Source organism: Ambystoma mexicanum, chromosome 1p, assembly GCF_040938575.1.
Source record: "Ambystoma mexicanum isolate Mex_15411 chromosome 1p, UKY_AmexF1_1, whole genome shotgun sequence".
Lineage (NCBI taxonomy): Eukaryota > Metazoa > Chordata > Amphibia > Caudata > Ambystomatidae > Ambystoma > Ambystoma mexicanum.
Window position 1 is genome coordinate 1,279,874,180 of NC_090921.1, and position 12,118 is coordinate 1,279,886,297.

The following is a 12,118-nucleotide window of genomic DNA, read 5'->3' on the forward strand; positions in this document are numbered from 1 at the left end:
GTTGTGTTCATGGAGTCAGTGCTGTGTTCATGGGGTCAGTGCTGTGTTCATGGGGTCAGTGCCGTGTTCATGGAGTCAGTGTTGTGTTCATGGAGTCAGTGCTGTGTTCATGGGGTCAGTGCCGTGGTCACGAGGTCAGTGCCGTGGTCACGGGGTCAGTGCCGTGTTCACGGGGGCAGTGCCGTGTTCACGGGGTCAGTGCCGTGTTCATGAGGTCAGTGCCGTGTTCACGAGTGCGGTGCCGTGTTCATGGGGTCAGTGCCGTGTTCACGAGGGCGGTGCCGTGTTCATGAGGGCAGTGCTGTGTTCATGGGGTCAGTGCCGTGCTTCCTGTCCTAGCCTCTATGTTCGAAGTCTCTCTTGGGGACTCCTGGTTGGAGTTACAAGTTGTCACACCTGGCTAGGCGCATCGCAGCACTCTGAGCAGTGGCCACACGGCCGCTTTTGAGGCGCTCTCCTCTTGCTGTGTGGCCGTTCTGTGGGGTCGCTCAGGTTGGTCTCTCTGTACCGTGTCCATCCTTCCAGGTTCCAAAATAGGTGTCAAGGACGAGTCCTTAGCATGCAACCCCCACCCACTCCCCTTCATGCCTTGCTCCCATGCTGCAAATCACACCCTGCAATCCATTGGAATTGTATGTATGACAGGTAATAAGAATACACCAAAGTAGGAAACAATATTAGAAGCAGGAATTCATTTTCCTCTTCTCATGGGTATTTTAATATGCATTCTCTAAATGAAGGGCATCCATTGCTGCTGCGTACTCCACTGTTCTGACCATTTGCCCCTCCTCTCTCTCCCCATCTCTTTGGCTGGCAGCCTCTCATCTGTCTTATTATGTGTTTCGCTGCTCCCCCTATCGCTTGCCTTATCACTGCTTGCACAGTGTCGCCCTAACGGAGGCTGCCTCCTTCCCTCCATCTCCAAACTGCTTTGTCCACTGGCTTCTTTTTCGCTGCGCCATCTCCAACTTTCTCCCTAGTCGTTCTCGTGTGGTCTTTTTCCCTCTCATTTTTTTGCTCCCTATCCCTTTCTTTTATTTCCTTATTCCCTTGTTTCCTCTTGTCTTCTTTTTTGTCTACCTTCCAGGAGCTATGCCGTTATTCTTTCTTTTTTATCGCTGTTTCTTTTCCCTTATCTTGCAAAGGTCTCCCACTTTGTATTTTCTTTCATTCACCCTATTTTTCCCGTTTTCTATGGCTAGCCTCCTTCTGTCTTTCTCTCTCGTTTGCAAACCCACTCTCTTCGTTCTTTCCTTATTTTTCCAGGCTTACTTTTCTCTTTCTTTCTCACTGTCTGGCTCCTGTGCCCCCGAACCTTTGGTTGGCCATTCTTCCCTTCCCCCCACAGTGGCGTTCGAGAAATTAAGTGTGAATAGTTGCTAAATTATGGGAGGTCTTAAGCTCTCCTAAAACAGTAATACACTGAAATGGCAAAGCTTTAACTGTGTTAGGTGGAGCTAACACTACAAGGATGGCTGGCTGTTGACCTCTGAATCTGCGCCCAGTGTGCTCTCAGGCATTCTTGTTAGCAGGGACTACTTTATCTCCTCCTTCCCGTTTGGTGCCCTGGGCTGTTGCCAACTTTGGCTGCCCCTAGAAATGGCCCTTCTACAAGGAGTTGCGCATTGATGATGGACATAACAAAATGTGGCGCAAGTAGCTTAGATGCACTCTGTGGTGACAGTGTGCATGTGCTAGCTGCACTTGTGAGGTGCATTTAAGGGCCTCAAAAAGAAGTCCCTTTCACATGAATGGCAGGATTTTAAACAATGAAACAAAAACGGCCTGGTCTTTGTTTTTGTTTTTCAAGTAAAATTAAAGAGCCACGTGGAAAGGGGCCTACCTGTCATTACCAATGGGTAAGCAGCATTTTAATTTACAAAGGAAGGAGGAATCAAGCATCCCTGTCACATGGAAAACAGGATTTTAAACACTGAAAAGAAAAAAACGGCCTGCACATGTGTGTGCAAATAAAAACGGTTTAAAAAAGTAAAAGTGAAAAAAAATCACTGCTCACAGAAAAATGTCAGGAAAACAAAACATGATGTGTGGGTTGACAAAGAGCAAAGTATATTAGGTTTCACCCACAAAACTCCAGTGACATTTGAAGAGTCACTTTGTCTCCATGAAATAAATGTCAGCCCAAGGCAGACCCTTTTGCTGGCTGTGGGCAAAACCTCACAAGGAAAACTCCCACTCCCAGCCTGGATGTCACATCTCACAATCTAACTACAGTAAAAATGTCCTACTAAATGCGTAGAAAATTCGGTGTTCTCCAGACCTGCTGGCTCTGAAAGCATGGACTTCAAGAAAAGTCATCCTTATGGGTGGTCCAAGGCTGGGCCAACAGATAGTCATGAACAATGAAGAGACTAACATCTATGCAACCTATATGTAGACCATTCCCCTAACCAATCGCTGATTTCCCTGGAGAGTTGAAATAGCTTTTGGAGACTTGTGTCCTTATTAATGTCCCTGCTTTATATGGATTGTTAATAAAGCAGCCATTTACCTTGACTATTTCCGCTAGCACTGGGGTTTTCCAGTCTACCTTTACATATGGTAGCAGAAGGTGCTTCAGTCCAGACCCTTGGATAGTCGATGCTCCCCTGCTACAAGCCTGAGTACTGTAGAGTGGCCTGTCGAGAACAGTGAATGACACGTGAACTGAGATGGTCAACAGGAGCCCCCTTGGAGAAAATCCTGCCTGGTGCTCACAGGCACCCCACAGGGCGAGGGAGAAATGGCTGATTGAGGGAGGATCGATACCGAAGTACTCAGTCGATCCACGGATGTAAGTATAGAGCATCAAGTTGGGAAACAAAGGAAGGAGGTAGGGATTGGTCTGTATATTTTGGGGAATTGTGATGCAATAAAGTGTTTATTTATGAGAGGGTACCTGTAACAAAGTTATGGAAGGTGCCGCACTAAACCTCATGATGAGGTATTAAGTTATTAAGAGTAAAGGGATTTGCTGCGACAAAGTCAATGGAAGAGTGCGCTACGCCCCACCTGGGGTAATATTGAGAAATAAGGATACCTTGTCAAGAGGGCAGGAAGACGGCTGTGGGGGTTTTGTTGTGTTGTATTATACTGAAGGTGCACCTATATGCGTAGTGATTGCTGGCGCCAGCAGTAGGGTGATAAATGGTTTAAATTGTGAAAAGCAAGGACAGCGTTTCTGGTGCTTGCCCAAAGAGTAGTTGTAGCCGAGAGGCTTGGGAAGGGACATCAAAAGTGTTGGAAATAGAGGAAATTATTGTTGACAGGAGATCATGAAGGACGAAATGAAGAAGGAGGTTTTGAAAGTTTATTAAGGTCCGGGAAGTTGCGGCAGTCAGGAGCGTGATCTGCCATCATGGGAGACATACTTCTGATGCATTTATGTAAGTCTTTGGCTGTATATAAAACTAAGATATGTAAATACCATTCTGAGTGAGTATGTGGCACAGCGGGCAAAATGTTTGGCTCCAGGGGGGACTCTTTCAAAATTAGTGCTGCAACACATGACGACATATTTACACGTTGAGTATAAGGGGAACACATCGCAAAAAAGATTAGCCATTCTAGAGTTATGGAAGATGCATGGGGATGAGACGGAGGATCCACCCATGAGGGAGTGGAAGCTTCATCAGCATGCAGGGGGGGCACACCACCCTCAACTCCTCCTCCGCCCCAGAGCATCGATGCACCAGACGACGGGCAGGGATTTTACCCATTTAAAAAATTGAAAGCAGCAGCAAGGTATACTAACCCCGAATATGCACTCCGTGCTTACAGTAATGAGGATGCTATCAATGGAGCTAAATTAAATAAACAAAAGCCAGTGTCTATGCGCGATGAGGATAATAATCCCTGAAAGCTGCAGGCAAAGCTAACAGAGACTGAGAAAGAGATCCAAAGACAGAAAGGCAGACAGAGTGATAAGGAAGAGACGAAATCACTTCAATGGAGTGGCTGAGAGGACAAGTATTGCTTACATTCGATGGAAGGAACATGAGCGATGCTAAAGACAAAGAAAGGGAAGTTAAAGGGAGATGGGAAAAGGAGGAAGAAGAGGAAATAAAACACAAAGAAAGGTGCCCGACAGAGAGGGAAGCAGGAGAAGGAAGAAAGAGAATGGGACAGAATAATTGATGAAGAGAAGGAAAGGGAAAGGAAATGTGATGAAGATAAAGAGAGAGAGGAAGTGAAAGGAAGAGAAGAGACGGGAGCTAGAGGAAAGAGAATAGGAGTGAGCAAGAGAAGAAAGGGAAAGGGTGAGAAAACAAAAGGAAGAAACTGAAAGGCAAAGGGAAGCAGAGAAAGACAGAGCGAAGGAACTGGAGGAATAAAGAGAGAGGGAGATAGTGCGATAGATGAAATGGAGCCACAAGAAATGGCAAATGGAAGCTGAGCAGATCATCAGGGAATGCATGCTTCCAGAGAAGGAGAACTGTGAGGAACAAGAGCAGTAAAAAGAAAAGAGTGTTGAAAGTTGGATTATAGAAATGGATGAGAGAATTAAAAATTGTAAACTACCAGGCAAGGGTGAGGGAGCAGCAATGTGAAGAAGGGTTGGTAATTTGTACAGAAGCAGGAGGGGCAGTGGTGTCATACGCAAGATAAAGAGGAGATGAGAGCTTATTAGAAAAGGCATTGAAGGGATTGTACAGAATGAGTCCCCTTAAAAAAATAGATTTTGAGGACAGACAAGACAAGGGAAGTGATAGAAGTTGAGGGACAATGCTTTCAGATGAGGAGAGACATACAAGTGAAAATGAGGAAGTTGAGGGGGTCACACAAGGCCTCTTCACAGGCTTGAGCCTAGGGAAAAAGATATTGTGGACTGATCTGGAAGGAAAAGAAGGGGAAATGCCAGAGCCTGTACTATACCCCAAACATCCAAAAAGACGATTGCATAGTTTGGCGGAGACAACCGCATATGTAGACAGATTAAGAACATTAACAGGGCAAAAGAAAGAGAGCATTACAGACACTATCATCAAAATGAAGGGTGTAGCTGGATGTGAACATAGGGTAGGATTAATGCAATTCCCATTGCTAGAGAAAGGGAGAGGACGGCCACAATATATACCTAGCCACAAATAGATAAGTATAATTTGAGGTGTAAATTACCATCGCTGACATCAGGAGCAGGTAAATGGATCTATGAATTAGAGAGAATGACGAAAAGAATGACGCTAGCAGTGGGTGACATAAAGAGTTTGCTTGCGACCACCATTGGGGAGAGAGATGATGACATTTGGAAGTGGGCATGGTATCCTAGGGTGACGGCTCAAAACATGACTCATGAAAGAGCACTGTTTAACAATTGCAGGGCAGATGTGTGTAGAGCACTCGTGCAATCATGACACACAAAATGCGTGATGACCAAGACCCAGTTGCTTACATTCAAGTGATATGAGAGAGGTGGCGTCTTGAGATGAGGGAACCGTGGGAGAAAACTATAGCTATTTTTTGTATCACATATTGTGTCAGGGGCTACCCAAGAAAATGCAGAGACGATTCATATATTCAATAATAACTTTACAGAAAGTCATAATTCTATTCAACACAAAGAGGCAAAGGATGATGCTTTTCTCTCTTCTTTACTTTCTCAAGCAGAAACATTTCTTACAATAATTCATGAAACAACAAAGCATAAAACTACAATCGCAGTATAGTTTGGTTTTTGGTAGTTTTATTATTATTAGTCCTTTAGAAACATGTGACATTTCTGACCAATCCCATAAACACACTCCACCACCTTGACTCATCCTCTTTCTTTTGCTGGTGCCTTCTTAAAACCTGTATGCATCCCAAACAGTAAACATGAACTGAATTCAACTTCTAAGCTGATTTTCACATCCCTGTCAGCTTGCTCTCTGCATTGCAACCTATAACATAAAGTCATATCCCAAAATGTGATCAATTCGGGTGGGTAATCGTGCCACATCATCATTTACATAACAATGCAATATCATAACATCATCAGTACATCAGAGTATTATTATTCATGATTGTTAGGGTGAGATAAACCTTTGCCTCCATGTCTTTAATTGAATTATGACTTTCTGTAACTTTAGTATTGAAAATCTGAATTCTATGTCAAGACCTGGAGGCTCGGATTATGCTTGTTGAAAGCTTACCTACCACCAACGGTGCAACCTTTTCAATTGACTTGAAATAAAATGTCTTGAATGTCGATTAATTCGACCAATCTGCTGCCTTCATAATGCCTTCCAGCTGATCGCCTACATTATAAGCCTTAGATGCTAGCACCCCTCTCACTGAATGGGCACCATAGCACTCTATATACATGCCAGCTTGGCTCATCACCCATCTCAGCCATCTTGCCAGGGTTGACGGAGTTACTGCCCCACAGGGTTGCAGGTCTTTTGTCATGTTTTTGCATGCCAATAAACATTGCACCAGGCATAATTTAGGATGATCAGGGAAAGATGCATACGATACTGTCCTCAAGCTCGTTTTTGTTCTCTTAGTGATATAAAAAGTTTCTTAGTGATATAAAAAGTTATCCCTGTGGGGGATAATGATTTTCTGTTAACTTCCAACGCTCTCACGTCAGAAACTCTCTTGCATGATAAATTACATAACAGCATTGTCACCTTGGCAGACAACACTTTCCTCGATAGCTCACTGTTGTCTGGCCGGGATGAGAACAGGTTCAAAACCCTATCTATGTCCCACAGCTGATCTTACTTCTCTAGGAGGTCTGTTCAACGTAATACCCCTCAGCAATCTGCATATCAAAGGGTGTTCTCCGACCGCTAAACCCTGTACATGGGGGTGACCAGCCGATATCGCTGAGTGAGAAGTATTAACGGTCCTGTAAGACTTGCCGTGTGCCAACATCTGCGCTAAGAAATTAGCTGAATGCACCACATCTGTTCCAGAGGGATGTACGTTCCTCTCCATGCACCAGCTATGCCAGTTTGACCATGCAGATCTGTATGCCTTCCTGGTACCTGGAGCCCAGGACTCTTCGATAATCTGTTCAGCCTTGCAACATAATCCTGGCCCAGCCCAAGATCCCCTGAAATTGCCCATGCAATGAGGCTGAGGCTGCCCATTCTCACTAGAAGGTGGCAGTCTCCCGCAGAGACCCGCATGATCAGCTCGTACCTCAGAAGAGCTTTCGAATTGTCATGCAACACCTTCAGAAGATCTCGGAACCATGCTTGGCCCTTCCAATCCTGAGTTATCAGAATCAGAAACACCTGCTGCCTCCTCACCTGGGCCAGCGTCCTCGCTATCATTGAAAATGGCGGGAATGCATATTTCGTGTTCGGGCCACAGGTCTGTCAGAAAACGGTCCCGGGTTCGCAACATCCCTCCAGTTACCTTGTCCGCTCGCAGGCAGCAGCGGGTGCTTTTACCGGATGAAAGACGGGGGGCGGTGGTGTCTTATCCACGAACTGCCTTTTGCAGACGCGTTCGTCGGAAACCGTGTTTCCGACGCTTTGCGTGGAAGTTACCATGGAGATTACGGCAGTGGGCGCGTAGTTTCCCACGTGATTCTTTACGCAGTGGGTCACGTGATCGATTTACTGCCGGTAGTCCGGTATTTAACTCTCCCTCGCCCTCCAGTCGCTGCTTCTGATCGTGTTTTGACAGCAGCTTTTGTTTATGTTTGGATTGTCTGGTACTTTTTGACCTCGGATTACGTCTTTTGGATTTCTCGCCCGGATTGCCCTTTCATATAGTTTCTAGGAGTTTTGACCTTGGACCGTTCTAGGATATTCTTGCCCAGTGATTTTGTGTTGGTAGATTTTGGACCTTGGAGGCTGGTGACCGCTTCCTCTCTGATACTTTCTTCTGGTTTCTCCTCTCCCTGGGACTTGTACTTGCTTGCTTGTGTTCTTTCTCTCCTATCTTTCTTGTACCACTGTCCTTTCATTTCCGTGTTGTCCTTAGGCGTCCTCGTGCCGGCGGGCACAGGTTAGGTGCTGGACTAGAGACTTCCTTAGCACTCTAGGCGTCCTCGTGCCGGCGGGAATAGGTTTAGGTGCTGGACTAGAGACTGCCTGGGCACCATAGGCGTCCTCGTGCCGTCGGGACAGGTGGTTGGTGATTTGGACACAAACCTTGAACTGGAGTGGATTCCTGAGTGACGACAAGGACAAGTACTCGCCTGGGATCTCACACATCCTGAGAACACTGGTAAGAAACTTCACTTCTCTTGCCATTTCTCTGTACCTCTTGTTACCTTTTTGCTAAATACCTTTTTTCTTGTGGTCTCCAGAACTCATCAGTCTTGAGGATCAATTTGTATGGAACTTCTTTGCTTAATGCCACGTTTCTCTGCGGGTTAGTCTTTTGATTATTGTAAATCATTATAAGAGAGTTCAATATTAGCTGGTAATTAGTTGTACTTCTCTGCAGTGACCTGGAGTAATCTGGATGTCCTCAAAATCGTGAAGCAGTTGCGGTTCCAACGAATTTACAACATCTTTCGATCAATTAGTTTCTCAGTCTGTCCTCTTGTACCCCTGAGAATCACATTGATAGGAAGAATTAATTACTCCACGACGTGTCAACAAGGAGCAGTTCGTCTTAGGGATCTGACAAGGTCTGGAAAAATGCATTTGTTGCCTCCGCCTCGGGGGTCTGGCCTCCAACTGAAGAACCGAGGTAGCTGTTTGTACAACCTTGATGCAAACAGATCTGTCTGACATGGACCCCATCCTGCCCTCAACCTATGGAATACTCTCTCATCCAGCTTCCAATCACTGGCATCTCTGAGGAACCTGAAGTTCCAATCAGCTACCATGTTCTTTCGGCCAGGTAGATATTCTGCCGTCACTGCCACTTCTCTCTGTAGGCATAAGTGCCAAAATTACTTCGCTAGCTCTGCCAACATTCCGGATCTCGTGCTGCCTAGTCTGTTTATGTATCTGACTGCGGACACGCTGTCCATCTTGAGGAGTACACAACATTGTACTCTCTCCTATATCCAACATCTCACTGCGAACATGCCTGCCAGCAGCTTTAGGCAGTTGATGTGTAGGTCTAACTCCTTTTCTGACCACCTGCCTCCTGTCGACAGATCTCCAGACCGGGCACGCCAGCCCCATCTGCTGGCATCAGGCTCTATTATTAGATCCGGGAATGAGCCAAATATTGCTCTCCCGTTCCAGGTATCCATATGTTGTAGCCACCACTTCAGCTCTTCTCTTGCTTCCTGCGATAGGGGCACCCCTTGCTCGTAAGAAACTCCCCTCCTGAGATGTTGATTTTTTAATCTCTGAAGGGCTCTGTAGAGGAGTGGTCCTGGGAAAATCACTGCATTGATGACGACAAGCGCCCTACCAGTCTGGCTATCTCTCATAACATCACCTCCTTTTGTCCGATTATTCCTTATTTCTTTTTTGATGTCGTTCACTTTGCTCAGAGGAAGACTCAACGTCCCCTGTGATGTATCTACCATGAACCCCAAAAATTCCATGGTTTGCTCCGGTCGCAGGAGTGATTTCTCCCATTTCAGAAAAAATCTAATCATAGTAGCATATCTATTGTGGAGTACACCTGTTCCTTGATCAAAACCTTGTCCTGACACATTATGCATATGCTGCCCAGGTAAATGATCAGTCATATTCCCTGCTCTCTCAGGTACGTCACCACCGGTTTCATCAGCTTTGTGAAGCACCATGGGGCTGATGCCAGCCCGAAGGGCAAACATGTGAATTCCCATATCTGTTCCTTCCATTGTAATCGTGGGCATTTCGGTTGATCTGCTGCAATGGGCACTGTCAAGTAGGCTTCCTTGCGATCTATCCTGATTAGCCAGTCTCCCTGCTGCAAGATGTCTCTTAGGAGGCGTATACCCTCTATGTTGAAGTGCCTGTAAACAACAAAGCTGTTCAACTCCCTCAGATTTATAACTGGCCTCAATGTGTGTCTCCCTTTTACTAAAAAGATATTGCTTATCAAACTTCCTGAGGGATCTGTCACCTTTACAATGGCCGCTTTCTGTTCTAGACCTCTTATTTCTGCGTCTAGTAGTAACTTTGCTGCGCTTTGCAATAACTCATTTGGCCACTTACCTTGCTTTGTAAAAATTAGGTCAATTATTTTTATGGGGTTCCATCTGAGCTGTAGACCTGGGTTGTGATCTGTTGTCAATGTAGACCAGGAAGTTGGGTGTGCACTATAGTGATATGTATTAAACCACAGATGACATTTGAATGCCCACCCAGCCTTTGATCCTTCTCCACTGGATACACTGAGTACCATCAGATTGGTTAATAGTAACAAATGTTATTTAAAGTGCCAGGAAATGGCAGTGGTGTGGTAGACTGCGCTATGTAAGGAACCCGTTTTTATTATACCGAAGCAGCGAGTACAGCTTTTGCACTCTAGGTCTGTGGTCTTCTCAAAATGGCTGAACACTCTTAAAAGTATGAGACAGACGTGTTTAAGAACATAATGTTTAAGAACATAATGAAATGTGGATGTTAATATAAATTATTTAGCTCTACTACCAAGTTAAACAGAGGGGAGTCTACGTCTCATTGGTCAGAGACAATATACAGAGTATGGCATGTACATTTTCCACGTGTTTCATATAATGGAAACATATTGCCTCTCCTCTGCTTCTAAGCGCTTCTAGACACTGCATGATGCTTCATTGCCAGAAAAAAGGACATACTCAGGTTGCCGCTGTAAGTATAGCGTCTCCTTGTGTACCACATGGACTGTGCTGAGGCCCCAGGCCCTGTGCCTCTGAGAAGGGCTGAGAACCCAAAAGCCCTCCATCCTAGCTGGGCTACTTGGATGTCCCTGTTACTACTTACAAGAGAGGGTGTGGAAAAGCGAATCCTTGGTGAAACATTCTGGGCATAATGCATTTCTGACGAATTGAGTTGTCTAAAACATTATCACTAGTTTGGGTACAATTATGTGGGTGGTTGGTGTTAAAATGGTAAACATAGGGCAGGCATAGTTCATTTAGGGATCGGTCTTGTTGGGAAAAGGATGAGGCAAGGTGTTTCCAGAACAGTTGAGGGTATAGGCTTTTGATGGCGGAGAAGTAGAAAAGGAATGCCATTGAGTGTGAGATACAACATTAAATAGACTTTAGTTGAGGGAAAGGTTTACATTTAAATATAATGTTGTTGAAGATAACACATTGAAATAAAATAGGGTTTAGCATAGGAACAGGTAGGTAATTGCAATAGGATAGGCCCTCTTTTTTTCACTCCAATACTACACACTCTACTACACCCCCAGTGACCGCCTTGCATGGCATGCACACATGTGACATGTCTTGCAAGGGTGAAGAGCATCACATCATTGTTTAGAGACAGGGAAGAGATTAAGTAACATTCCGTGGCTGTAAACGCACGTTCTATTAGTGGCCTAACCAAATACTAGCCAGCAGTTGCAGAGAATTATTTTTATAACTATCGGTAGGATGGAGGAGGATTGGATTCAGTGCTTGTAACTGGCTGCATTGTCTTTTCGTGGGGATACCAAATACTAGTCGCAGAGAAATGTTTTAATATTTCTTGGTAGGCAGGAGGCATTTATATCCAGTGTCCATTCCAAATAATAGTTGCAGAGAAAAAGTCCTGTATTTCTTAACAGGCGGGATGAGATTACATGCAGTGGCTTTAAGTGACTGTGCCTTCTTTTAGTGGCCAGATCAAATTATTTTTTGCAAGTGGTGAAGCAACAGAACACATTTAATATCTGTAAATAAAGGTATCTTCTTTTAGTGGCCAATCGAATTACTATGTTTGTAAAAAGCATCTCATATGTCTTGGTTGCCTGCATTATCCAGGAACATCTCTAGTGGGCCCTCCTCCTTCATTGCAAGTATTACCGGCCAGCCCCCTGCCTCTACCGCCTCCGCCTCCCTCTCTACTGTCTCATCCTCTTGTAGTGCTAGACCCTTCAATTTCATGAGCTGTGACTCCTCCTCCATCTCCCCCCCAAGCGCAGCAGCAACAAACTCTCCATCAGACCTGCCTCCTCTCCCTTCCCCGAGCCATCCCCCAGTGACTCGACGTCCCCAGACCCCGTGCCATGAGAAGTCGAGGTCACCCTCCTTTTCCTTCTTCCAAGTCCCTGCCGCTGCCTTATTATATCAATTGCCTTCTTTTTTGGAAGG